The 25994-nt window shown below is 42.0% G+C and overlaps 1 protein-coding gene across 3 annotated transcripts in view; it reads right to left on the bottom strand.

Moving 5' to 3' along the window:
- The window catches only part of aPKC (protein kinase C iota type), a 525119-nt gene that overhangs the window by 473602 nt on the left and 25523 nt on the right, over positions 1-25994 (bottom strand). Inside the window, exon 1 of one of the 3 annotated variants that reach the window (XM_070096341.1) lies at positions 4566-4712. The exons of the other annotated variants lie outside the window; for them this stretch is intronic. The gene's annotated coding sequence lies outside the window, so the exon portion shown is untranslated. Of the gene's footprint in view, positions 1-4565; positions 4713-25994 lie in introns of those variants that run through there. 3 annotated transcript variants of the gene reach the window in all.

Genomic DNA, 25994 nt, shown 5'->3' with positions numbered 1-25994 from the left:
ATAACCAGAAGTAATATCAACAGTTTAACTTCAGCGAAATATATATAACTAGCTTATCTTAAAACTGCTTTCAGAAATTTCAACAAAGATTCACTTAGGATAATAAACAATGTACATTTAGCCTATGTTGGAGTACGCGGCGCCAGCATGGAGTCCTCACCTAATCAAGCATATAAACTAGAATATCCTAAAATTAGCAGTGAGATCAGTGCAAGAACTTAAGTACAAAGGACTACGAAGAAAGACTTCAAGAATTCAGATTCATAACACTATGTGGGAATGATCATGATATAGAAAAATTTTCTAGGATTGGACAGAGATTGGGGATAGTGTTGAGATGCGAGGAGAGGAAGCCAGAGAACGGAGGCAGCTGAAGACGTGGCTGAGCCATCGGGACGTTAGGAAGTACCGTTATAGTATCAGAGTGGTGAGTGGCATGTAATGGACAAAGGGGTGGCAAACAGAATACACAATTTCTGCAGTAAATATACAAGGAATCAGTAAGGATTGTCGATGAGAGTGAAGAACAGGTTTAGGAAATATGAATCGACCATGCAAGAGAAACTAGGTAAATGAACAAGTGAGCACACACCCACACAAGCACAAGCCATCATAAGCGCACACAAGTCCGAACGTGCACTAATTCCAATTTAAATAACGATAAATTCCAAGGGGTTGGTGAAGCATCATAACACCTGCCAGTCCAACAACTAGAGCTAACTCTCAATATTCTCAAACATCACATCACATACACAGGACTCCACCAACAGCGACAACCCCAAAGCAACTGAGCAATCTAAAACAAAACCCACCCACTGTTCCCTCTGCCACTCACCCCCACATCACAAACCTCAACCCTACAGCTGCCCCTTATGGGCATTCTGACCCCACCCTCCTCATCACAAACCCCACCCATACCACAACCCCCCATAGGCCCCCACCAGGGCTCCCACTCCCCCAACCCCAATATTCTCCCAGGACCACAGTGATAGAAAAGAAGCTGAAGGTTTGGTACACGAACGCGGACGGAATAACGAATAAATATGAGGAGTGGCACGAAAGAATCAGTGAGAAATCCCCAGACATCATAGCAGTCACAGAAACGAAACTCACTGAGAAAATAACAGACGCAATCTTCCCATCGGGATTTCAGATCCTGAGGAAAGATTGAAGGAGTGGAGGGGGAGGAGGGGTTGCACTGCTCATAAAAAACCGATGAGGATTTGAGGAAATGCAAGGCATGGACGGAATTGGAGAAAGGAACTACATAGTAGGTACAATTAAGTCTGGGGAACGTAAAGTAGTCATTGGAGTGATGCATAACCCACCACAGAACTGCATGAGGCCAAGAGAGGAGTACAAAGAAAACACTGGCTGAGGTGGCAAGAAGAGCTCACTCGAGCAGAGCAAAGTTACTGGTAATGGGCGATTTCAACCACAGGGAAAACCTGGAGCCACATGGGGGTCCCGAAACATGGAGAGCCAAGATGATGGATGTGGTACTGGAAAACCTCATGCATCAACATGCCAGGGACACTACCAGAGAGAGAGAGGGGAGGATGAGCCAGCAAGACTGGACCTTGTGTTCACCCTGAGCAGTTCCGACATTGAGGACATCACTTACGAGAGGCCCCTTGGAGCTAGCGATCATGTGGTTTTGAGTTTTGAATATAGAGTTACAAGTGGAGAGGGTAACAGGAATTGAATGGGAAAAGCCAAACTATAAAAGGGGGGACTACACAGGTATGAGGAACTTCCTGCAGGAGGTTCAGTGGGACAGAGAACTGGTAGGAAAGTCAGTAAACAAGATGATGGAATATGTAACAACAAAATGCAAGGAGGCAGAGGAAAGGTTTGTTCCCAAGGGCAACAGAAATAATGGAAAGACCAACGCAAGTCCTTGGTTTACCCAAAGGTGTAGGGAGGCAAAGGACCCAGGAAAATAAAGAGATTAGTCGAAGAGCCAGAAACGAGTATGCACAGGTAAGGAGGGACGCCCAGCGACAGAACGGAAACGACATAGCATCGAAAGTCAAGTCTGACCCAAAACTGCTGTATAGCCACATTAAGAGGAAGACAACAGTCAAAGACCAGGTGATCAGGCTGAGGAAAGAAGGTGGGGAACTCACAAGAAACGATCAAGAGGTATGGGAGGAGCTGAATATGAGATTTAAGGAAGTATTTACACTGGAGACAGGGAGGCCTCTGGGAGGACAGAACAGAGGGGGAAACCAGCAAGGAACATACCAACAAGTGTTGGATGACATACATACAACTGAGGAGGTGAAGAAGCTGCTAAGGGACGCTGATACCTCAAAGGCAATCCCCCCGTGGGTCCTTAGAGAGGGAGCAGATATGCTGTGTGCCACTAACCACAATATTCAACACATCCCTTGAAACTGGGCAACTACCTGAGGTATGGAAGACGGCAAATGTAGTTCCCATTCTCAAAAAAAAAGGAAACAGAAAAGAGGCACTAAACTATAGGCCAGTGTCACTGACGTGTATAGGATGCAAAGTCAAGGAGAAGATTATCAGGAGAGCAGTGGAGCGCCTGGAACAGAGCAAAAGTATAAACGCCAACCAGCATGGATTTATGGAAGGCAAATCCTGTGTCACAAACCTTCTGGAGTTTTATGATAAAGTAACAGAAGACACGAGAGAGAGGGGTGGGTTGATTGCATCTTCTTGGGCTGCAAGGAGGCCTTCGACACAGTTCCACACAAGAGATTAGTACAGAAGCTAGACGATCAGGCGCGTATAACAGGAAGGGCACTGCAATGGATCAGAGAATACCTGACAGGGAGGCAACAACGAGTCATGGTACGTGATGAGGTATCATAGTGGGCACCTGTCACAAGCGGGGTCCCACAGGGGTCGGTCCTAGGACCAGTGCTATTTTTGGTATATGTGAATGACATGATGGAATGGTTAGATTCAGAAGTGTCCCTGTTTGCAGATGATGTGAAGTTAATGGGGAGAATTTAATCAGATGAGGATCAGTCAGGACTTCAGAGAGACCTGGACAGACTCGCTTCTCGAATTTAACCCCGCCAAGTGCAAAGTCATGAAGATCAGGGAAGGGCACAGAAGACCGCAGACGGAGTATAGGCTAGGTGGCCAAAGACTGCAAACCTCGCTCAAGGAGAAAGATCTTGGGGTGAGTATAACACCGACATGGGCGCCTGGCAAACCTGAGATTAGTGTTCCGATACCTAAGTAAGGACTCTTTCAAGACACTGTACACCGTGTACGTCAGGCTCATACTGGAACCCACACCGGATCAAGCACGTTAAGAAATTAGAGAAAGTGCAAAGGTTTGCGACAAGGTTAGTTCCAGAGCTAAGGGGAATGTCCTACGAAGAAAGGTTAAAGGAAATCGGCCTGACGGCACTGGAGGACAGGAGGGTTAGGGGAGACATGCTAACGACATACAAAATACTGCGTGGAATAGACAAGGTGGACAAAGACAGGATGTTCCAGAGAGGGGACACAGAAACAAGGGGTCACTCTTGGAAGTTGATGACTCAGATGAGTCACAGGGATGTTAGGAAGTACATGTACCTCTTCAGTCATGGAGTGGTCAGGAGGTGGAACAGTTTGGCGAGTGATGTAGTGGAGGCAGGAACCATACATAGTTTTAAGACGAGGTATGATAAAGCTCATGGAGCAGGGAGAGGACCTAGTAGCGGTCAGTGAAGAGGCGGGGCCAGGAGCTGAGTCTTGACCCCTACAACCACAATTAGGTGAGCACACACACACACACACACACACACACACACACACACACACACACACACACACACACACACACGAGAGGTATATCTAATATCTGGGATGATGCTACAACAAATAATACGAGTACCTGACGAACAGAAAATAGTCAAAGGAAGGAGATCTCAGGATAGACAAGACAGTGTGCTGAAAGACAGCAAACGACCAAGAAGAAACCATTTTAAGGTGCTACAAGCCAACATCTATTATACAGGAATGATTGGACAAGTAGCTGCTGAAATTCAACTCTAACAAATTCAAGTGAAGGTGAGCATAGGAAAGCATAGAACTACCTGTTGATTATTCAGTACGTTTATATTAGATATTGCTCCTAGGGATGAGTTTATTAAGCAGCATCACTCATCTTGTTAGTATACATACCGTCATAAAGACAGAGATAAATAACATACAAAATTTCAAATGTATTTATAATCGGGCCCTGGAGATCAGGAAATAGTATAGAAGGCCGATTAGAGCCAAGAGATATTGAGAGGAGCTATGCAAGAACACCTTTGTAAGAACATTCATTTCAGCCCAAAACTGACTCAAGAATTTTAAGTTGCATGATCCAGACCTAGCAGGAGGACTTGGATACTACTGAGCTCCTGCAGGGTGGGTGGGTCTCCCTCATTGTTGGAGCGCATACAACCCAGCCGTAGCATCGAACAGCTACTGGGCTCCTGAAGGGTGGGTGGGAGTCTCCTCACTGCTTGTGTAGTGTGACTGATCTTCCTGACTGTGACAAGTCTATAATATACCACATCCAGCTGCTGGGGAACTTCAACACTTACACTCAGGTTTGTCTACTTCCTCATCGGCTGCTTACACTAACACAGCCACCGCCGTCCAACCTTCACCCACACTACTACCATTAACACTGCCACCTCCTGACACTCATACATACACGGCTCGCCAACTCCTTCCACACACGTGCGCTCGCACATACAAAAGCACGAGTACACACGCAACAGCGCACGCATGCGCACACATACATACACTTGTACACAAGCAAATACTCGCGCTGGCACATTGTTTTCCCAAAGTTTTAGAGTGAGTGTAAGGAAATACAAGATAAGCCAGTAAGTGGTACAACCATTACAATTTAAAACATTTATATATCTTAAACACTGGAGAGGAGACATCAGGATTACATGCTCTGCTCTTGTAACCACAAACCAGTAATTACATACAATAATACACAGACTCAGTAGAGTACCAATACTGATAACAAGGTACAAAGTGACATGAAGGTTGACTGGGACACCACTAGAGGTGGAGCACACACACACACACACAAGTTAAGGACGCAAATGAGCCACAAGTACAGTAGGAAATACTCTTTTTAAGCCTCAAAGTTGTCAGGTAGTGCCATCTATTATTTTGATGAGGAAGCGGTAAACTTTTAAGGGTCATACAGTAGCTGGGGAATGGGAGGACAACTTAATCTAATGCTAGGGGAAAAGTTCGCATTAAGGTGTTCATATTGACAATAGGTTGAATGCCCGTGGAAAATTCTGACATTTTTCCTCTCATATTGTGTCCCTTGCCATGGTCCAAGGAGCCAGAGCTTTCCTCCCCTCCTTTGGATAGGACCTGATTGTCTCCCATTCCTCAGGCGCTATATGACCCCTACGGATTTTGAGCTTCTCCCTATTTAAAATTAAATATATTCTTGCAGGAGCGAGTATGATAGGTGACCTGCAGTGACTCGCCAGATGATCCACCTGGTGACCTGCAGTGACTAGTCAGATGATCCACCTGGTGACCTGCAGTGACTAGCCAGATGATCCACCTGGTGACCTGCAGTGACTCACAAGATGGTCCACCTAGTGACCTGCAGTGACTCACCAATGATCCACCTAGTGGCCTGCAGTGACTCACCAGATGATCCACCTAGTGACCTGCTGTGACTCACCAGATGATCCCCTACTGGCCTGCAGTGACTCACCAGATGATCCCCCTAGTGGCCTGCAGTGACTCACCAGATGATCCACCTAGTGACTTGCAGTGACTCACCAGATGATCCACCTAGTGACCTGCAGTGACTCACCAAATGATGCACCTAGTGACCTGCAGTGACTAACCAAATGAAGCACCTAGTGACCTGCAGTGACTCACCAGATGATCCACCTAGTGACCTGCTGTGACTCACCAGATCTACATAGTGACCTGCAGTGACTCACCAGATCCACCTAGTGACCTGCAGTGACTCACCAGATGATCCACCTAGTGACCTGCAGTGACTCACCAGATGATCCACCTAGTGACCTGCAGTGACTCACCAGATGATCCACCTAGTGACCTGCAGTGACTCACCAGATCCACTTAGTGACCTGCAGTGACTCACCAGATGATCCACCTAGTGACCTGCAGTGACTCACCAGATGATCCACTTAGTGACCTGCAGTGACTCACCAGATGATCCACCTAGTGACCTGCAGTGACTCACCAGATGATCCACCTAGTGCCCTGCAGTGACTCACCAGATGATCCACCTAGTGACCTGCAGTGACTCACCAGATGATCCACCTAGTGACCTGCAGTGACTCACCAGATGATCCACCTAGTGACCTGCAGTGACTCACCAGATGATCCACCTAGTGACCTGCAGTGACTCACCAGATGATCCACCTAGTGACCTGCAGTGACTCACCAGATGATCCACCTAGTGACCTGCAGTGACTCACCAGATGATCCACCTAGTGACCTGCAGTGACTCACCAGATGATCCACCTAGTGACCTGCAGTGACTCACCAGATCCACTTAGTGACCTGCAGTGACTCACCAGATGATCCACTTAGTGACCTGCAGTGACTCACCAGATGATCCACTTAGTGACCCACCAGATGATCCACCTAGTGACCTGCAGTGACTCACCAGATGATCCAATTAGTGACCTGCAGTGACTCACCAGATGATCCACTTAGTGACCTGCAGTGACTCACCAGATGATCCACTTAGTGACCTGCAGTGATTCACCAGATGATTCACCTAGTGACCTGCAGTGACTCACCAGATGATCCACCTAGTGACCTGCAGTGACTCACCAGATGATCCATCTGGTGACCTGCAGTAACTCACCAGATGCTCCACTTAGTGACCTGCAGTGACTCACTAGATGCTCCACTTAGTGACCTGCAGTGACTCACCAGATGCTCCACTTAGTGACCTGCAGTGACTCACTAGATGCTCCACTTAGTGACCTGCAGGCATTTCTCTCATTTTCATTTAACGGTGTTTTTTTCAAGATGACCGTCTTATCAAATGAATGTTAAATGAAAACTTCTTAATTTTCTTTGCATTCTGGCGGTTTTGCTGGTCTTTTCAGTCTCATGAACACCTATGACGGCAGGCAAATCTTGCAAACTTATACCCACATTCGGTATATATATATATATATACAACATTGTAGAAGGTTTGCTCTGAGACCTTGTTGTGAGAAAGATAATCCCCAGAATCACTAAAACTTTGGTGACCCCTGTGCTGTGTCAGTTTCCATCTCACTCTACACTACACTAATCTTGTCCTGGTTCAGTAACCACCCCACTTTACACTACACTAATCTTGTCCTGGTTCAGTAACCACCTCACTCTACATTATATATATCTTGTCCTGGTTATATATATATATACATATATATATATATATATATATATATATATATATATATATATATATATATATATATATATATATATATATATATATATATATATATATATAAACAAACCGACTGTATCCCACCAAGGCAGGGTGACCTAAAGAGAAAAACGAAAATTTCTCTTTTTAAATTCAGTAATTTATACAGATGAATGGGTTACTAGCCCTTTGCTACCGGAATTTTAGTCGCCTCTTACGACACGCATGGCTTATGGAGGAAGAATTCTTTTCCAATTCCCCATGGAGATAAATAAAGAACAAGAACTATTAAGAAAATAGAGGAAAACCCAGATGGGTGTGCAAATATATATGCGTATACATGCATGTGCAGTATGACTTAAGTGTCTGTAGAAGCAGCAAGATATGCTTGGGATCCCGTGTGTTTATGAGACAAAAAATAGAAAAAGACACCAGCAATCCTACCATCACGTAAAACATCTACAGGTTTCCGTTTCACACTCACTTGGCAGGACGGTAGTACCTCCCAGGGTGGTGCTGTCTACCAACCTATCTAGGATATATATATATATATATATATATATATATATATATATATATATATATATATATATATATATATATATATATATATATATATATATACAGGGAATTCGCGAGAGCAGGCGAAATATACAAACACTGATCTCTGGCTGAAGGAGACTCTAACCTACGAACCTTAGGACAAGGTATGCAGTGTTTTACCAATCTGCCCACACTGGACAATACCTTGGCGTGTAGCTTGCGCTACACGTTTGATCCAAGGCAGCCAGCTTTCAGGGAGAAGGCTTACAGCTTTTCATCTCATCCCCTGCATGCATCAGCCTTACCAGAGATTTTAACAATGCAAGGAATTCGCGAGAGCAGGCGAAATATACACAAACACTGATCTCTGGCTGAAGGAGACTCGAACCTTCGAACCTGCATGCTGATGCATGCAGGGGATGAGATGAAAAGCTGTAAGCCTTCTCCCTGAAAGCTGGCTGTCTTGGATCAAACGTGTAGCGCAAGCTACACGCCAAGGTATTGTCCAGTGTGGGCAGACTGGTAAAGCACTGCGTACCTTGTCCTAAGGTTCGTAGGTTCGAGTCTCCTTCAGCCAGAGATCAGTGTTTGTGTATATTTCGCCTGCTCTCGCGAATTCCTTGCATTGTTAAAATCTCTAGTAAGGCCGATGCATGCAGGGGATGAGATGAAAAGCTGTAAGCCTTCTCCCTGAAAGCTGGCTGCCTTGGATCAAACGTGTAGCGCAAGCTACACGCCAAGGTATTGTCCAGTGTGGGCAGATTGGTAAAGCACTGCATACCTTGTCCTAAGGTTCGTAGGTTCGAGTCTCCTTCAGCCAGAGATCAGTGTTTGTGTGTGTGTGTATATATATATATATATATATATATATATATATATATATATATATATATATATATATATATATATATATATATATATATATATATATATATAGTGAAGGTATTGTAGGACATCTCATACACATATTGAAATACATGTACAACAGACCCGAAGGGGTTCAGGGATGCATCACAAACAGTTAGGCAAGAGCGTGCCTACATACGTGTGTACATAAGAAAAACTAACATACGTACGCACACAATACACACAACACAAACATACAATACACAGACACGCAACACAAATATACAACACACACACACACACATACAATACACGCACATACAATACACACACATTAAACACACACAAAAACAATACACATTAAAACACACACACACACATACACATTGAAGATGCCCAGACACGTGTGTTGAGTCTTGTTAACACCGGCTACCAGCACACTCCAACATCCGCGACACTGCCACACACTATTACTGGTTGACTGACTGGTTACCTTTCTTACAAAGTTTATTAGCTACCTCATCTGCAAATTGATTAATTACCTGCCTTACAAACTGAAGGCCAGACGGACTCATTACCACCCTAGTCCCCAATTCATACAAGCAGTGGAACAGCAAAAGTTGAAAACACAATTAACATCTCACCTAATTAAGTCTTTCAGTCGGTTTTATTTAATTTAAATCCTGTCGACTATACGCGGGTCATTAAGGCTGCATTTCACCTCTACATTAAAATGAAGTATACTTCAATTCCTGAAGGGTTAATTAAATGTTCATTGTATATTCGCACATCTACACACTAGCTTCATGAGGAAATTGAACATAGGTTTAAAACAAGTATCAGATCAGCCAGGCTGTGACGGATATATAGGTCTTCAGGCTGCTACCAACAGCCTGACTGACCAGGCAGTTAACAATGAAATCTGGCCTCAGGCCAAGCCTCGAGAGTAGAACTCTCGAAACCGGTCACGTGTATGCCTGTATAAAAACGCTGTTAATTTTTTTACAAGAGCTAAAAGTCACGTTAACCACCGCAAGTGGTTAACTTGTCAATTAAACTAGTTTGACTGGCAAGTAGTGCCGACGAGTGTGATAAAAGTCAACATTCAGTGAAATGTAGTCAGAATTAAGATGATCTCCACACTTTCCATTAACCATTGGTATAGATACCAAACAGCCTTCTATATACACCCAGAGGTTGGTCTGTCAATGTAAATATGTTGAGAGTTTACTCTGGTTCCTATTTGACTAGGGGTAAACAGTTTACATTTATAACCCTTTGCATAGCCGACAGGCTACCTCTCTGTGAGACCTATCAGGTCGCACTATCAGTTCACCAAATCTTATAACTTCCTATACATTAGAGAATATGCAAGACTTAACGATGCCTGAAACACTCACTGACCTCGCTGCAAGTCCCAACCTTGAAGTAAACTTTGACTTTGGCGGAAAGTAACCTATTACGCAAATTTTGACTTCAATTTTACACCCACATTAACCCTTATCTCCACTAATCCCTACCCTCAACCACTCCTTGCAGTGCTGTATGATCAATAAGGGTTTTAACACATGCATCTGAAAATACTACTGCTACTACTACTAGTAATAATATGGACACGATTATTATAATCAAAGAAAGCGCTAAACCGACAAGGGTCATACAGTAATATGCACACGAACCCACTTGGCAAATAGCAAAAAAAGGCACAATACCGTGACTGGAACGATACACAAATAACCCGCACATAAAAGAGAGAAGCTTACGACGACGTTTCGGTCCGATTTGGACCACTGACAATGGTCCAAGTCGGACCGAAACGTCGTCGTAATCTTCTCTCTTTTATGTGCGGGTTATTTGTGTACCACTTGGCAACCCGGTCAATAACGCCTGAAGAGACTATGCTACCTCTCTCAAATGCGTCACTGTTATGATAGAATAACACAATATGCAGAACATTCTTGCACCATGAGTGATGCTTGTGCAGTTTTGAATGTTTCCTGGTTACGTTCAAGCACCACTGCAAGACGGTCAAATATATTTATTTTCCTATTTGTGGTTAAATATGCGCTTTTATAAGCTAACTTAACTTGATCCAAAGTATAAAGAATGGGATTTTCAGTCACATAAAACGTCAAAACGATTAAGGCTTTATCTCGTATGAAAATTAATGTAGCTAAATGAAGACAGTTTTCAATAAGAATCGTCAGAATACACATGTACACGGACTTTGTGACAAGGTTAATAAAATGCGACTAAGACGTGTGCGTGCATAAGTTGAGGTGTAAAGCAGTCTTAATGTAAGTAAACTTGTTAAGGCGAAAGTTATTGCATGTCTTCTTTTTTTGCTGAGGATATTCTGCACTGCCTAATATGTCTACTTCCAATTTGCTTAAGGGGCTAATTAGGTGTGCAAAATAAATCTATTTAAATCGGGAGAAACGATGAACCCATAGGAGTCACACAGCACTTAGGGCATAAGAGGTTTTCGGGTACGATTCAAGGAAAGAGGACAAGCCATATACCACGGGCGGGGCTTGAACCCGCGGTCAAAGTTATTACGATTTCGTGAGTCAAAGACGAAGAGCCCCCCAGCGGCTCCCATTCTACCCACTCCTCAAAGGGTTATCCAGAGTGGGAGCCAGTCCATCCAATGTTTACCAGGTGTAAACAATGTTTTCTGCCTGTGTTCCAGACTGTTTAAGATGCGGGTAGTTCACTTGTTCTAACATTACCAAACATTCAATTTCATCTGTTTGGAAGGAGGCTGTCAGGATACACTTGTCAGTATACTGGCAACTACAAGTGCCACACAGTATGATCAGTTTAAAGATTCTTGTTAACCAACCTACAAACAGTCTTGTAACAGTGATTGTAACATTATTTTGTTGTTTGAATGTAAGATCCCATCAAGGGAGGTTCCCTGACGCAGGTGAGGGGATACTTGATCTAGGGAATTGGATCTGTGCTCCGGTTCCCTGAACTGAGCCTGAATACCTTCCATCCCCCCACATGCGCTGTATAATCCTACGGGTTTAGCACTCCTCCATGATTATAATAATTATAATAATTGAATGTAAGATCTTCCGACATTGTTACCCCCCCCCAGTGTCTTCCATTCCTGTTCGGCTCTATAAATTGTTTCTATACTTTTCTAGTTTATATTTCTTCATCTTTTCCAGAACAGAGGAGTCGAAACTTATCACTACTGAATATTGCATTGTTTTTGTGGTCCACTGGAAGATATTGTTTGCATTATCATATACATATTCTAACAATGACTTTGAAGTGTGATGATGTTCTGTGTGTGATGATGTTCTTTGTGTCAGATGCGGTAACTAAGAATAACGTTGTACAGTGGAGGTCTGAAATTACTTTACTGAAATGTTTTTGGCAAAGTGACAACATTGCTTTCTTAAGTTTTTAATTCCACTATAAAACCAATGTTGTTTCCATATCTCAACATGCTGTTGTGCCAGTGTGCAGATTAGGGACATGGTCCACGTATATATTAGTATGTCTCTTCCTGTCTCTCCTCCACTCCAGTGAATACATATTTAGGACTTTGGTTGTGTGTGTGCTGTCAGTCTCCATATCTGTTCCAACTTTGATACACCTCTTGCCCTGAACGGGGATGTCAACACTGAGCAATACTCTAGAGAGTATAGGCGATTCTAAGTGTCACCATTGGCACTACTGCTCTTGTTTTGAAAGCTCTCATTACCCACCCCGTCATTTTCGTGGCTGGCGTGACATTTGCCTTATGTTCTATGAAAGAAATTTCGTTCTATTTGATGATCTTGAGTTTTGTATATAGTGCCCCTTCCGAGTTCTTCATTCTTTCCTTGTGTAAGAGCTGAAGCTTACGAAATACTATTTACATTCGTTATGCGTTTATCTGTACTTCCAAGTGTGTTTCCTAAGTTTCTAATTCTGTAATATTTAGTTTCCCATTTAGGCCCGGTTTGAGACCACGCCGCGGGAGCGATGATCCCAGAACTAGCAGATAACACATTTTATTGGACGGCCATCAGGTACAGAACACCCAAGTCTGTTTTAACCATAGTGTATTATTAATCAAAAGTCTGTGGAATTATAGAGAAATGCGAATTATGAACTTTAGGGTAATTATTATTTTATTATTACTTTATTATTTATGTATATCGTTAATGATCAACTTCAAATTCCACGTCTTACATAAAATGCTGTATGTCACTAAATACTCTTGTGTAAATAACGTCTTTCTCTCATCTTCCTTTCTCGTAACTATCTTGATTAACACACAATACGGTGTGTCATCAGCATATCTAACACTGTGTTGAAATACCCACGCGGGGTGTGTGTGTAGGTTTGAACCTACCTGTGACCGGCTTCCAGGGTTCCACTCCAATGAAAATAAGGCAGTTAATCTGATGACTTCCTGACTGTCGGAATTATACTGGGCTCATAATCCGAAAAGTAAATCCCTTTATCTTGGCAGCCCTGCCTAAGGCCGGATTTCCTAGCTGTTTGCTTGGTCAACCACTGTTAATACTAGGAGTCAGCATTCATACATGACCATCGCAGGCTGACTGGTTTGGACTTGCATCTGGTTGTCGGGAGGGGGATGACTGATGTGTTCAACATTGTTATATACCTTGTAAGAAGATCGTCCTTAATTGTGAATATAAGGTTAAGATTATTTTACAATGTGTTCCATTTTATTTTCTGCACGTTTGAAATTAAAATCTAAGAGTAGTTATGGTATCTCAGCCCATTTCAAAGAGCAGTCCTATCAGCATACTATTACTACCGAGTGCCATCAGTTAACAGTTGAAATCCAAGTACATGTACTTATTTACTAATAAGCAAGCAGAGAAGCATGTATAAGACTCGCACATACTTCTCTCAACTGGTAATCGAACCCGGATCCTTTCGGTTATTGGCTGTGTTATAGTAACTTTATCACAGAATTTGAGTTCATTCTTTTACGTGACTGTTCATCTGTAGTACCTCCTGGGTCTTTCTCTGTTATCACAATGTTTGCTACATTCCAAGTGTTCTCATGTTTGAGGTCCCGTTTACAAGGCATTCGAGGCAGTGTTCGATTTTCACTTATCTTTAAACTGCTATGAATTTGCATCTGGTAGTTTGTATACACGTGCACTGATTAAATTCTCGTTTTTAATTTTAAGTGCTAATATTTCAGCTATATAGTTTGTGGTTTTAAACACCTTGGTGAAAATAAACGATTTCTTAACGTACGGAACGATATCATCTTAAGGTCTGTCCATTTAGTTGAATTTGATAACATACCTCAATAACAAAATTTACGTTTGGAAAGCACTGAAAGGACTGATTATAAAGAACAAAAAGACACACTGAAGTTACTCCATACGAAAGCAAGAGGCTCAGCAAATGGTGCAAAATACTTCTTGTAAAAAGCAGGGGCGCAATAAATACACTAAGAAACAACTGTTCAACACCCTCCCATGATAGGTGTGGTTGGGTGTGTATTGAACCTGCCTAGCACGAGTCAGTGTGTTCAGATATTTTTGCATTCTTATTAGAATAAATTATAAATGATGTAATGATACGACAAGATGTGGATAACGACACTGATGTACAGTCCTCAACATTTATTAAAGGACTGAAGAAGCCACTCGCAGTGAAAAATTTCCTTTAGTAACTGTCCTGAACTGTTGATAAATGGTTTTCTCCACATAAGAGAAATTACTTAAACTGTCTTCAAGAGGGCACGTCATAATGTTCCTGACCACCCGGGCTGTGATGTCTACGGTAGGTAAGACACATAGGCAACAGTTAGGCAACTTTATTCCGAAACGTTTCGCCTACACAGTAGGCTTCTTCAGTCGAATACAGAAAGTAGGCAGGAACAGTAGAGAAGACGATGTAATCAGTCCATCACCCTTAAAGTCGTAGAATTTGAGGTTGTCAGTCCCTCGGCCTGGAGAAGTTCAGTTCCATAGTCAGGAACTATCTGAAGATCAAGCGACAGTGCGGAGACTTAAATACTGTCGGAAGGAGAGTTGCAGGGTAGTAGTAGTAGTAGTAGTAGTAGTAGTAGTGAGAGGCAACTGAGAGGTCATGTCCCTCTCAGATCCAAACCTTCTCACTTGAAAAGCTTGTCCAAGGTGTTTTCTGTACCAAGATGCCACGTGTTGCAGTGTCTGACAAGATGAACATCAAAATGGTATACAATACCGACAGGTTGGTAGGTAAGACACATAGGCAACAGTTAGGCAACTTTATTCCGAAACGTTTCGCCTACACAGTAGGCTTCTTCAGTCGAATACAGAAAGTAGGCAGGAACAGTAGAGAAGACGATGTAATCAGTCCATCACCCTTAAAGTCGTAGAATTTGAGGTTGTCAGTCCCTCGGCCTGGAGAAGTTCAGTTCCATAGTCAGGAACTATCTGTTCCTGCCTACTTTCTGTATTCGACTGAAGAAGCCTACTGTGTAGGCGAAACGTTTCGGAATAAAGTTGCCTAACTGTTGCCTATGTGTCTTACCTACCAACCTGTCGGTATTGTATACCATTTTGATGTTCATCTTGTCAGACACTGCAACACGTGGCATCTTGGTACAGAAAACACCTTGGACAAGCTTTTCAAGTGAGAAGGTTTGGATCTGAGAGGGACATGACCTCTCAGTTGCCTCTCACTACTACTACTACTACTACTACTACTACTACCCTGCAACTCTCCTTCCGACAGTATTTAAGTCTCCGCACTGTCGCTTGATCTTCAGATAGTTCCTGACTATGGAACTGAACTTCTCCAGGCCGAGGGACTGACAACCTCAAATTCTACGACTTTAAGGGTGATGGACTGATTACATCGTCTTCTCTACTGTTCCTGCCTACTTTCTGTATTCGACTGAAGAAGCCTACTGTGTAGGCGAAACGTTTCGGAATAAAGTTGCCTAACTGTTGCCTATGTGTCTTACCTACCAACCTGTCGGTATTGTATACCATTTTGATGTTCATCTTGTCAGACACTGCAACACGTGGCATCTTGGTACAGAAAACACCTTGGACAAGCTTTTCAAGTGAGAAGGTTTGGATCTGAGAGGGACATGACCTCTCAGTTGCCTCTCACTACTACTACTACTACTACTACTACTACTACCCTGCAACTCTCCTTCCGACAGTATTTAAGTCTCCGCACTGTCGCTTGATCTTCAGATAGTTCCTGACTATGGAACTGAACTTCTCCAGGCCGAGGGACTGACAACCTCAAATTCTACGACTTTAAGGGTGATGGACTGATTACATCGTCTTCTCTACTGTTCCTGCCTACTTTCTGTATTCGACTGAAGAAGCCTACTGTGTAGGCGAAACGTTTCGGAATAAAGTTGCCTAACTGTTGCCTATGTGTCTTACCTACCAACCTGTCGGTATTGTATACCATTTTGATGTTCATCTGTGATGTCTACGTTGGTCTGTCTGGTGCTAACACCAACAACCTGGTGTGTGACCTGGCCGCAGGGTAATAACCACCGGAATCTACTACACCTGACATTTGATGTGACTATCTGCCCTGGTTTTCGTATTTAATTGTTATACAGGGTATATATAACAATTAAGGTAGGGTATAATGTTTGTCAGGAAACATAAGTGTTTCTTGACGCGAGTTTTAGTCATATGATGACCCACAGTTGGAGCTTCTGGTCATCTGACCGAGGCCTTCCGCTGGCTTACCAATCCTTCCATATAAAAATTATGGTTAATATTATAACCATTTTTTATATTAATACAGCATATGCCCGGAGAATTGACTTATAGTATATTGCTGTCAGATGAACAGAAGCAGGAGGCGGCGGAGTCACCACTGAACAAATCCACTGATGTAAGTGGGTCATGCCTGTAGGGTAGGCAACCGTAGGAGAAATCACCAGCTGTCACCTGGCGAAACGTCTCCTCAGTTAAGATTCCCAAATGCTGCACAAGTGTCTCATTGCACAGCTTTAAATACATACTTGTGAGGGACCCCAAACACTATATTTGACTCGGTGGCCACTTACAAAAACTCTGAAAATATTTGCTTTGTTTAACACCTTTAATGTTTACAAGAATGAATATTATAGTATTTATAAGTGCTAGGATGTGTTGCTGGTACTGGTGTTACATGGGTTTGGTGTGTAGTTAGTGTTTTCTGTCCCACGTGGCTCCCAACAGGTACAGTAAACTATACATAATTTGCATACTGTTGCTTAACTTTACGTAATTTATTTATTTTTAGTTGATTATACATAAATTTACTTACTTGTAGTTACTATGAGTAAATTTACTAACTGATGGCTATCGTTAAGTAACTTTATTACACTAATATATACACATTCCAGCCCAGGGCGGTTCCAAACTTTCTATACAGGAGGGGCTTAGATGTGGCAATCTGATTGGAAGGGGGAGGGTTAAAATTGTTTTGAAGCTGCGTTATTATTATTGGAAGGGCTGATGGAGAATATGGGAAGCTTAAGCCCCCCCCCCCGTCCTCCCCCTGGCTAGGAAGGCAACTAACTCTGTTGCATCACACACTGAGTATCTATGGTTCAGTCCCCTGCCGGGTAGAAACACTGGGTGTGGTTCCTTACACCTGCTGTCCTTGTTCACCTAGCAGTAAGTAGGTGTCTGAGTGTTAGTGGACTAGTCTGGGTAGCATCATGGGAGACAAGATTGATGGACCACAATGAAAATAAAGAGTCCTCGATGACGCATTGACTTTCTTGAGTTATCTAAACAAATCTGATCCTATCTTAACTCTCCTTGCCCCCTACGTTCTTGGCGCCTCCACTGCTCTATATTCCCTGAAAGGGAATACCTATAGAGGTTGTCGAAGTTTATTTTCTGTGTATTTTTCCGTCCTTCAGGTTTCCGTACAATAACTGATAAAACCACCTTCTAGTCGACTTTAATGAAAGTTTCGTTCTGTGTAGAAATTTAATCAAGCTCTACACAGAGTAACAGTTAGTACAAGGAGAGGGTGGAGGCTGTATCCTCCGTCCACTAAGCACGAAACTGACTCGCTACCTAATTATTAATCTTAAAATGGGTAGAGTAGACGAGGGAGGGACAGATGGTTACCTGGACGTGATGGAGGTGGTCAAGCAGGAGAGTGGCTCTCAATTAAAAAGCACCACGCAAGCAAGCTTAAGAATGTCCCCCCCCCCTCCCTCCCTCCAACCTGCACCAGCCCTCTTAATATAAAGTCCCTCACCCCCCTCCATCACTCTAGGTTATACATAGTTATCTGCTGCTATCACACTGGCCGCAGCACCTGCTGTTGCTCCTGCTGCTACAGTGCCAGTAGTTCTTGCTGCTGCTGCTACTACAGTGGCAGATGTTCCTGCTGTCGCCGTTACTACAGTGGCAGGAGTTCCTGTTTTGCAAGAATGGCACATGTTCCTGATGCTGCTACAACAGTGGCAAGAATTTCTGTTGCTGCAACAGTGGCAATGTTCCTACTGTTGCTACTGCTGCAACAGTGGCAGGCATTCCTGTTGCTGCAACAGTGGCGGATATTCCTATTGGTGCTACTACCTACTGCGGTAGTGCCGGGAGTTCCTGTTGCTGCAACAATGGCAGATGTTCCTGCTGTTACTGCTGCTGTTGTTACTGTGACAGGAGTAACTGCTGCTGCAACATTTTTTTCTACGCTGCTAAATTTACAAGCAGGGTAATGTTATCCTTCCTCAACTCATTTCAGAGTTAAGCTGAAAAGTATACCAACCCCTCTTTTACTCAGCGTCTAATGCTGCTGTAGCTAGTGAACCTTTAATGGAATACTTGACGATATCGTCATTGCCCTACTTAAGTCTTCCAGCCCTAGCTAACACATTGCAACACAATGTATGATTACCAACCTGTGTAATGGAATATGCCGGGGAAACAGCTTTTGTTCCCACTATACAACTATTATACAGAATAGGGTAGCAGCACACTAACATATCCACTTTTGCTAAATAAATAAAAATTTTACCCACAACAGTCGGCTAACAACTCTGGTACCTATTTACTGCTAGGTGAGCTGGTCAACAAATGTAAGGAAACATCTCGCCCTAGGATAGATCCCAGGTCCTTCGAATGTGAACCGAAGACTGCCACAGAGCTCTGACCTTTTACACACCCAAACTCCTCTACCAACTTTTGTAAGTTTTCTTTAGAATCTCCCAAGAACAAACAGTGTCATCAACACAGACTAACAACTCCCACTTCATACTTGATTAACGTTATTAGGTATACAATGAAAGGGGATACCTACAGTGGTTATGAACAATATTTTCTTCTGATAAGCTTGAAAGTTCCAACACGGTATATCTTACCTAGAGGAAACTTTGGATTATTACTGGACTCTGTAAGTACCAATTTGATATATGAAAACAGAGCAGTGGTTTTCTGATTGAATAATTAAAACTCAATGCTGGTGTACATAAAGGAGTTGGATTGTTATGGGCACAAGTAGTCACTAATTTTCTTGTTTTATTGAAATAAAATGTGTAGTACAGTATTCTTTTTTTGTGTGTGTGTAATGGCTAAGAATGTTTCTTTTGAATAGCTTCAAACTTTAAATGTAGATATATCTAACTTAAAGGAAGGTTCACTTCCTCAAAAGAACTAAGCTATAACTCAACCCTCACAAGCAATTTAGGAGCTTAAGATGAACACCTTTAAGGCCCAGGAGCTTTAGTTCCTATAGCTCCTTATGTTTTTTACTTAAAGCAAGGTATACATTGTCACTGGATCGTGTAAGTTTATATCATGTGGCTCTAGCAGGCATGCTCTTACCGTTTTCATAAAAAAATCCTACTTTCACTGTTAAAAAAACACAACATGGATGGGGTTAGAACGCACGGCGAGTGAATCATAAAACTCCAGGACAGTGTGTAAGCCGCTGGGCCAGCTAGAACAATAAGATTCATCCAACTAGGTATATTTATACACCATAGGGAGGTTAGCATGGGCCACCACTGTGACTGCAAGGTAAGTTTTTACAGATGAATCTCCTCTTCACTGTTAGTCACATAGAGCTCCGTGACTGGGGCAATGTCATCTGACCTATGAGTAAATCATGGCATCCTCAAATTTGCTGTGAGCAACAAATTTTGGCCTTCACATGAGACTGCATCTGTACAGTGGGTGAGAAAAAAAAAAAAAAAAAGATCCCGCTTACTCAGTGTATTACAGAAACAGCTAACTCTGACCTTGTCTAGATTTAAGTAGTTATTATGTACTAGGATTAGTCTGCCCGAAATGCCCCAGCATGATAGTGGCTTTCTTTGTACTTAGTAAACCAAAATTGTAACTGCACATTGTAACCTTTACGAAGAAATAAATCTTTATCTTTATCTTTTATCTTAGTGTTCGAGGCATTTTCCAAGGAGTTTTATTGGCCGTTTCTCTGTGTCAGTAGATTAACCAGATGGCATACTAGTAAAATGGAGGAGAATGTGGTCAGTTTTACACCCAAGTTGTCTGAAATAGGCATTGAACTGGTGGAAATTGTCATTTTTGGGTTATTTTCCTGGGCAAGGGAAGGCCCCATATATTTCATGGGGCTTTAGTAAGTCTGCTTTAATTATTGGAATGGCCTAAACTATAACCAGCATTCTTGGTTACAGTTTGTTAGTCAAGAAATAGGGAAAAACATCAAATTTTTTGTGACGATGATGGATTGAAAATGGAAAGTACTGTTATATAAGAGAGACCTGGGGATGTGATTAATGAACAGAGGAATGATTAGTGGCTGGAATGCCTACAGTGTTTGCTTTGAACTGTTTTTAATAAGAAATTTACTGAAATAGTATACAATGGGTAAAATTACTGACTTGTGGGCACTTAAAGGGTGCTTCTGATGGGTGAATTGGCGGTTTCTTGCACTCAATGGATACTACGGGAAGCATACTAGCAAAATAACCAATAATTGAGTTGGTTTGACAACGGAACTGGTCTAGAATAAGCCTCAAAGTGGGTAAAATCGCTGTTGCACAAAGTGCTCTCTGACCTCCAGCTTGGCGCATAAGTATTACACTAAATTTGGTAATGTTGGTGTCCTTACCTTCAGAAAAAGATTTTCTACCATTTTAGTGTCAACACTAAAAGGGTTAAAATATATATATTTTTTTTCAACAAGTCGGCCGTCTCCCACCGAGGCAGGGTGACCCAAAAGAGAAAGAAAATCCCCAAAAAGAAAAATACTTTCATCATCATTCAACACTTTCACCACACTCACACATTATCGCTGTTTTTGCAGAGGTGCTCAGAATACAACAGTTTAGAAGCATACACATATAAAGATACACAACATATCCCTCCAAACTGCTAATATCCCGAACCCCTCCTTTAAAGTGCAGGCATTGTATTTCCCATTTCCAGGACTCAAGTCCGACTATATGAAAATAACCGGTTTCCCTGAATCCCTTCACTAAATATTACCCTGCTCACACTCCAACAGATCGTCAGGTCCCAAGTACCATTCGTCTCCATTCACTCCTATCTAACACGCTCATGCACGCTTGCTGGAAGTCCAAGCCCCTTGCCCACAAAACCTCCTTTACCCCCTCTCTCCAACCCTTTCGAGGACGACCCCTACTCCTTCCTTCCCCTATAGATTTATATGCTTTCCATGTCATTCTACTTTGATCCATTCTCTCTAAATGACCAAACCACCTCAACAACCCCTCTTCTGCCCTCTGACTAATACTTTTATTAACTCCACACCTTTTCCTAATTTCCACACTCCGAATTTTCTGCATAATGTTTACACCACACATTGCCCTTAAACAGGACATCTCCACTGCCTCCAACCGTCTCCTCGCTGCTGCATTTACCACCCAAGCTTCACACCCATATAAGAGTGTTGGTACTACTATACTTTCATACATTCCCTTCTTTGCCTCCATAGATAACGTTTTTTGACTCCACATATACCTCAACACACCACTCACCTTTTTTCCCTCATCAATTATATGATTAACCTCATCCTTCATAAATCCATCCACCGACACGTCAACTCCCAAGTATCTGAAAACATTCACTTCTTCCATACTCCTCCCCAATTTGATATCCAATTTTTCTTTATCTAAATCATTTGATACCCTCATTACCTTACTCTTTTCTATGTTCACTTTCAACTTTCTACCTTTACACATATTCCCAAACTCATCCACTAACCTTTGCAATTTTTCTTTAGAATCTCCCATAAGCACAGAATCATCAGCAAAAAGTAACTGTGTCAATTCCCATTCTGAATTTGATTCCCCAAAATTTAATCCCACCCCTCTCACGAACACCCTGGCATTTACTTCCTTTACAACCCCATCTATAAATATATTAAACAACCATGGTGACATTACACATCCCTGTCTAAGACCTACTTTTACCAGGAAGTAGTCTCCCTCTCTTCTACACACCCTAACCTGAGCCTCACTATCCTCATAAAAACTCTTTACAGCATTTAATAACTTACCACCTATTCCATATACTTGCAACATCTGCCACATTGCTCCCCTATCCACTCTATCATATGCCTTTTCTAAATCCATAAATGCAATAAAAACTTCCCTACCTTTATCTAAATACTGTTCACATATATGTTTCAATGTAAACATTTGATCTACACATCCCCTACCCACTCTGAAACCTCCTTGCTCATCCGCAATCCTACATTCTGTCTTGCCTCTAATTCTTTCAATTATAACCCTACCGTATACTTTTCCTGGTATACTCACTAAACTTATTCCTCTATAATTTTTACAGTCTCTTTTGTCCCCTTTCCCTTTATATAAAGGGACTATACATGCTCTCCGCCAATCCCTAGGTACCTTCCCCTCTTTCATACATTTATTAAACAAAAGTACCAACCACTCCAACACTATATCCCCCCCTGCTTTTAACATTTCTGTCATGATCGCATCAGTTCCAGCTGCTTTACCCCCTTTCATTCTACGTAATGCCTCACGTACCTCCCCCACACTTACATTCTGCTCTTCTTCACCCCTAAAAGATGGTATACCTCCCTGACCAGTGCATGAAATTACCGCCTCTGTTTCTTCCTTAACATTTAAAAGTTCCTCAAAATATTCTCGCCATCTACCTAATACCTCCATCTCCCCATCTACTAACTCCCCTACTCTGTTTTTAACTGACAAATCCATACTTTCCCTAGGCTTTCTTAACTTGTTTAACTCACTCCAAAATTTTTTCTTATTTTCATCAAAATTTCTTGACAGTGCCTCTCCCACTCTATCATCTGCTCTCCTTTTGCACTCTCTCACCACTCTCTTTACCTTTCTTTTACTCTCCATATACTCTGCTCTTCTTATAACACTTCTGCTTTGTAAAAACCTCTCATAAGCTACCTTTTTCTCTTTTATCACACCCTTTACTTCATCATTCCACCAATCACTCCTCTTTCCTCCTGGCCCCACCCTCCTATAACCACAAACTTCTGCCCCACATTCTAATACTGCATTTTTAAAACTATTCCAACCCTCTTCAACCCCCCCACTACTCATCTTTGCACTAGCCCACCTTTCTGCCAATAGTCGCTTATATCTCACCCGAACTTCCTCCTCCCTTAGTTTATACACTTTTACCTCCCTCTTACTTGTTGTTGCCACCTTCCTCTTTTCCCATCTACCTGGGACCCCCTGGCACCCCAAATTTACCTACTACTCCCTCCATAACATTTTTACCCACTTTAGCATTGAAATCCCCAACCACCATTACTCTCACACTTGATTCAAAACTCCCCACGCATTCACTCAACATTTCCCAAAATCTCTCTCTCTCCTCTACACTTCTCTCTTCTCCAGGTGCATACACACTTATTATAACCCACTTTTCACATCCAATCTTTATTTTACTCCACATAATCCTTGAATTAATACATTTATAGTCCCTCTTTTCCTGCCATAGCTTATCCTTCAACATTATTGCTACTCCTTCTTTAGCTCTAACTCTATTTGAAACCCCTGACCTAATCCCATTTATTCCTCTCCATTGAAACTCTCCCACCCCCTTCAGTTTTGTTTCACTTAAAGCCAGGACATCCAGCTTCTTCTCATTCATAACATCCACAATCATCTCTTTCTTATCATTTGCACAACATCCACGTACATTCAGACTTCCCACTTTGACAATTTTCTTCTTCTTATTCTTTTTAGTAATCTTTACAGGAAAAGGGGTCACTAGCCCATTGTTCCCGGCATTTTAGTTGACTTTTACAACACGCATGGCTTACGGAGGAAAGATTCTTATTCCACTTCCCCATGGATATAAAAGGAAAAGTAATAAGACCAAGAACTATTAAGATAAAATCAAAGAAAACTCAGATGAGTGTGTATAAATAAATGTGTACATGTATGTGTAGTGTGACCTAAGTGTAAGTAGAAGTAGCAAGACATACCTGTAATCTTGCATATTTATGAGACAGACATCAGCAATCCTACCATCATGTATAACAATCACAGGCTTTCGTTTTACACTCACTTGGCAGGACGGTAGTACCTCCCTGGGTGGTTGCTGTCTACCAACCTACTATATAACTACAAAAAAAAAAAATTGAAAAAATAATAAAAAGTTCAACCATATTCTTTTATGAATACAGGAGGGCCCCACTTATACAGCAGGTTAGGTTCTGGGCTATTGCTGTAAAGCAGAAATCACTGTAAAGTGAATCACAGTCTTTCTCACTTTCAAATGCATATAAAATCCTGATAACATATTTACATTTTCATATATTAAGCGAGCAACAGAGCTAGGCCTAAAAATGCATATATGGTACACATACTTTAAAATATTTTCATCCTAAGCTTGTAGCAAGTGGTGAATATGTTTACTGTAGGAAGTTTGGATAAATGAAGAATGGGTATTGCTGAAAACTGATGCATTAATAAAACACTGTAAAGCAAGGCCCTCCTGTATCATAATTTTTTCTTATTATTGTATGAATAAATTTTAACTATTTACAGTGGACCCTTGACCAACGATGGCATCATATAACATTAAATCCGACTAGCGATACATTTTAACGCAAAAATTTTGCCTCGACTAGCACTAAAAACTCGACCAATGCGATTCGTTCCGTTCGAGATGCGTCCACATGTGGCCTGCGCAGTGTTTACAAGCCAGCCACCGCGGTCGCATCCAAACATACAATCGGAACATTTCATATTATCACAGCGTTTTTAGTGATTACACCTGCAAAATAAGTTACCATGGGCCTCAAGAAAGCTTCTAGTGCCATCCCTGTGATAAAAAGGGTGAGAATTAGTATGGAAATTAAGAAAGATTTTGAAGGGTTTGGGGCTAACCCCGAGATGCCTATGCCAGTTGTGGAATCCATTGTGCCTACTTCAAAGATTAAGGAAATATGTGCAAAGTGGGTTGAACTGCAAACCTTTATGGATGAAAATCACCCTAACACAGCTATTGCAAGTCGTGCTGGTGACTATTACAGTGACAATGTTGTGGCCCATTTTAGACAAATCATTAAGGAACAGGAGGTACAGAGCTCTATGGACAGATATGTTGTGCGACAGAGGTCCAGTAACTCTCAAGCTGGTCCTAGTGGCATTAGAAGAAGAAGGGAAGTAACCCCGGAAAAGGACTTGACACCTCAAGTCCTAATGGAAGGGGATTCCCCTTCTAAACACTAACACCATCCACACTCTCCCCTCCTCCCATCCCATCAATCATCGCCAGATCTTCAATAAAGGTAAGTGTCATGTAATTGTACACGTCTTCTTCAGTTTGTGTGTATTAAAATTAATATTTCATGTGGTAAAATTTTTTTTTCAATACTTTGGGGTGTCAGGAACGAATTAATTTGATTTCCATTATTTCTTATGGGGAAAATTAACTCGACAAACGATAATTTCGACTAACGATGAGCTCTCAGGAACGGATTAATATCGTTGGTTGAGGGTCCACTGTATAAGATCTTCATTTGATATTTGACGTACATATTTCATGATACACTAGTCCTTGAAACATGGATACATGCCGTATAATGTGTCTTGGTGCTCAGCATTATTGCATAAATATTTTTAGAGTTAGACTGGATTGAGTTTCAGTTCCTGGTACTCTTAAGAGTGTTAATGTTCAGCTCCTGGAACTTTTGAGGGTGTTAGGCTATAAATGCAAAACTTCTTGAGTGTATTGAGCTACAACTCCACGTCTTGAGTGTTCTG

The sequence above is a fragment of the Cherax quadricarinatus genome, chromosome 53, assembly GCF_038502225.1.
Source record: "Cherax quadricarinatus isolate ZL_2023a chromosome 53, ASM3850222v1, whole genome shotgun sequence".
NCBI lineage: Eukaryota > Metazoa > Arthropoda > Malacostraca > Decapoda > Parastacidae > Cherax > Cherax quadricarinatus.
This window is presented reverse-complemented; position numbering and strand designations above follow the sequence as displayed.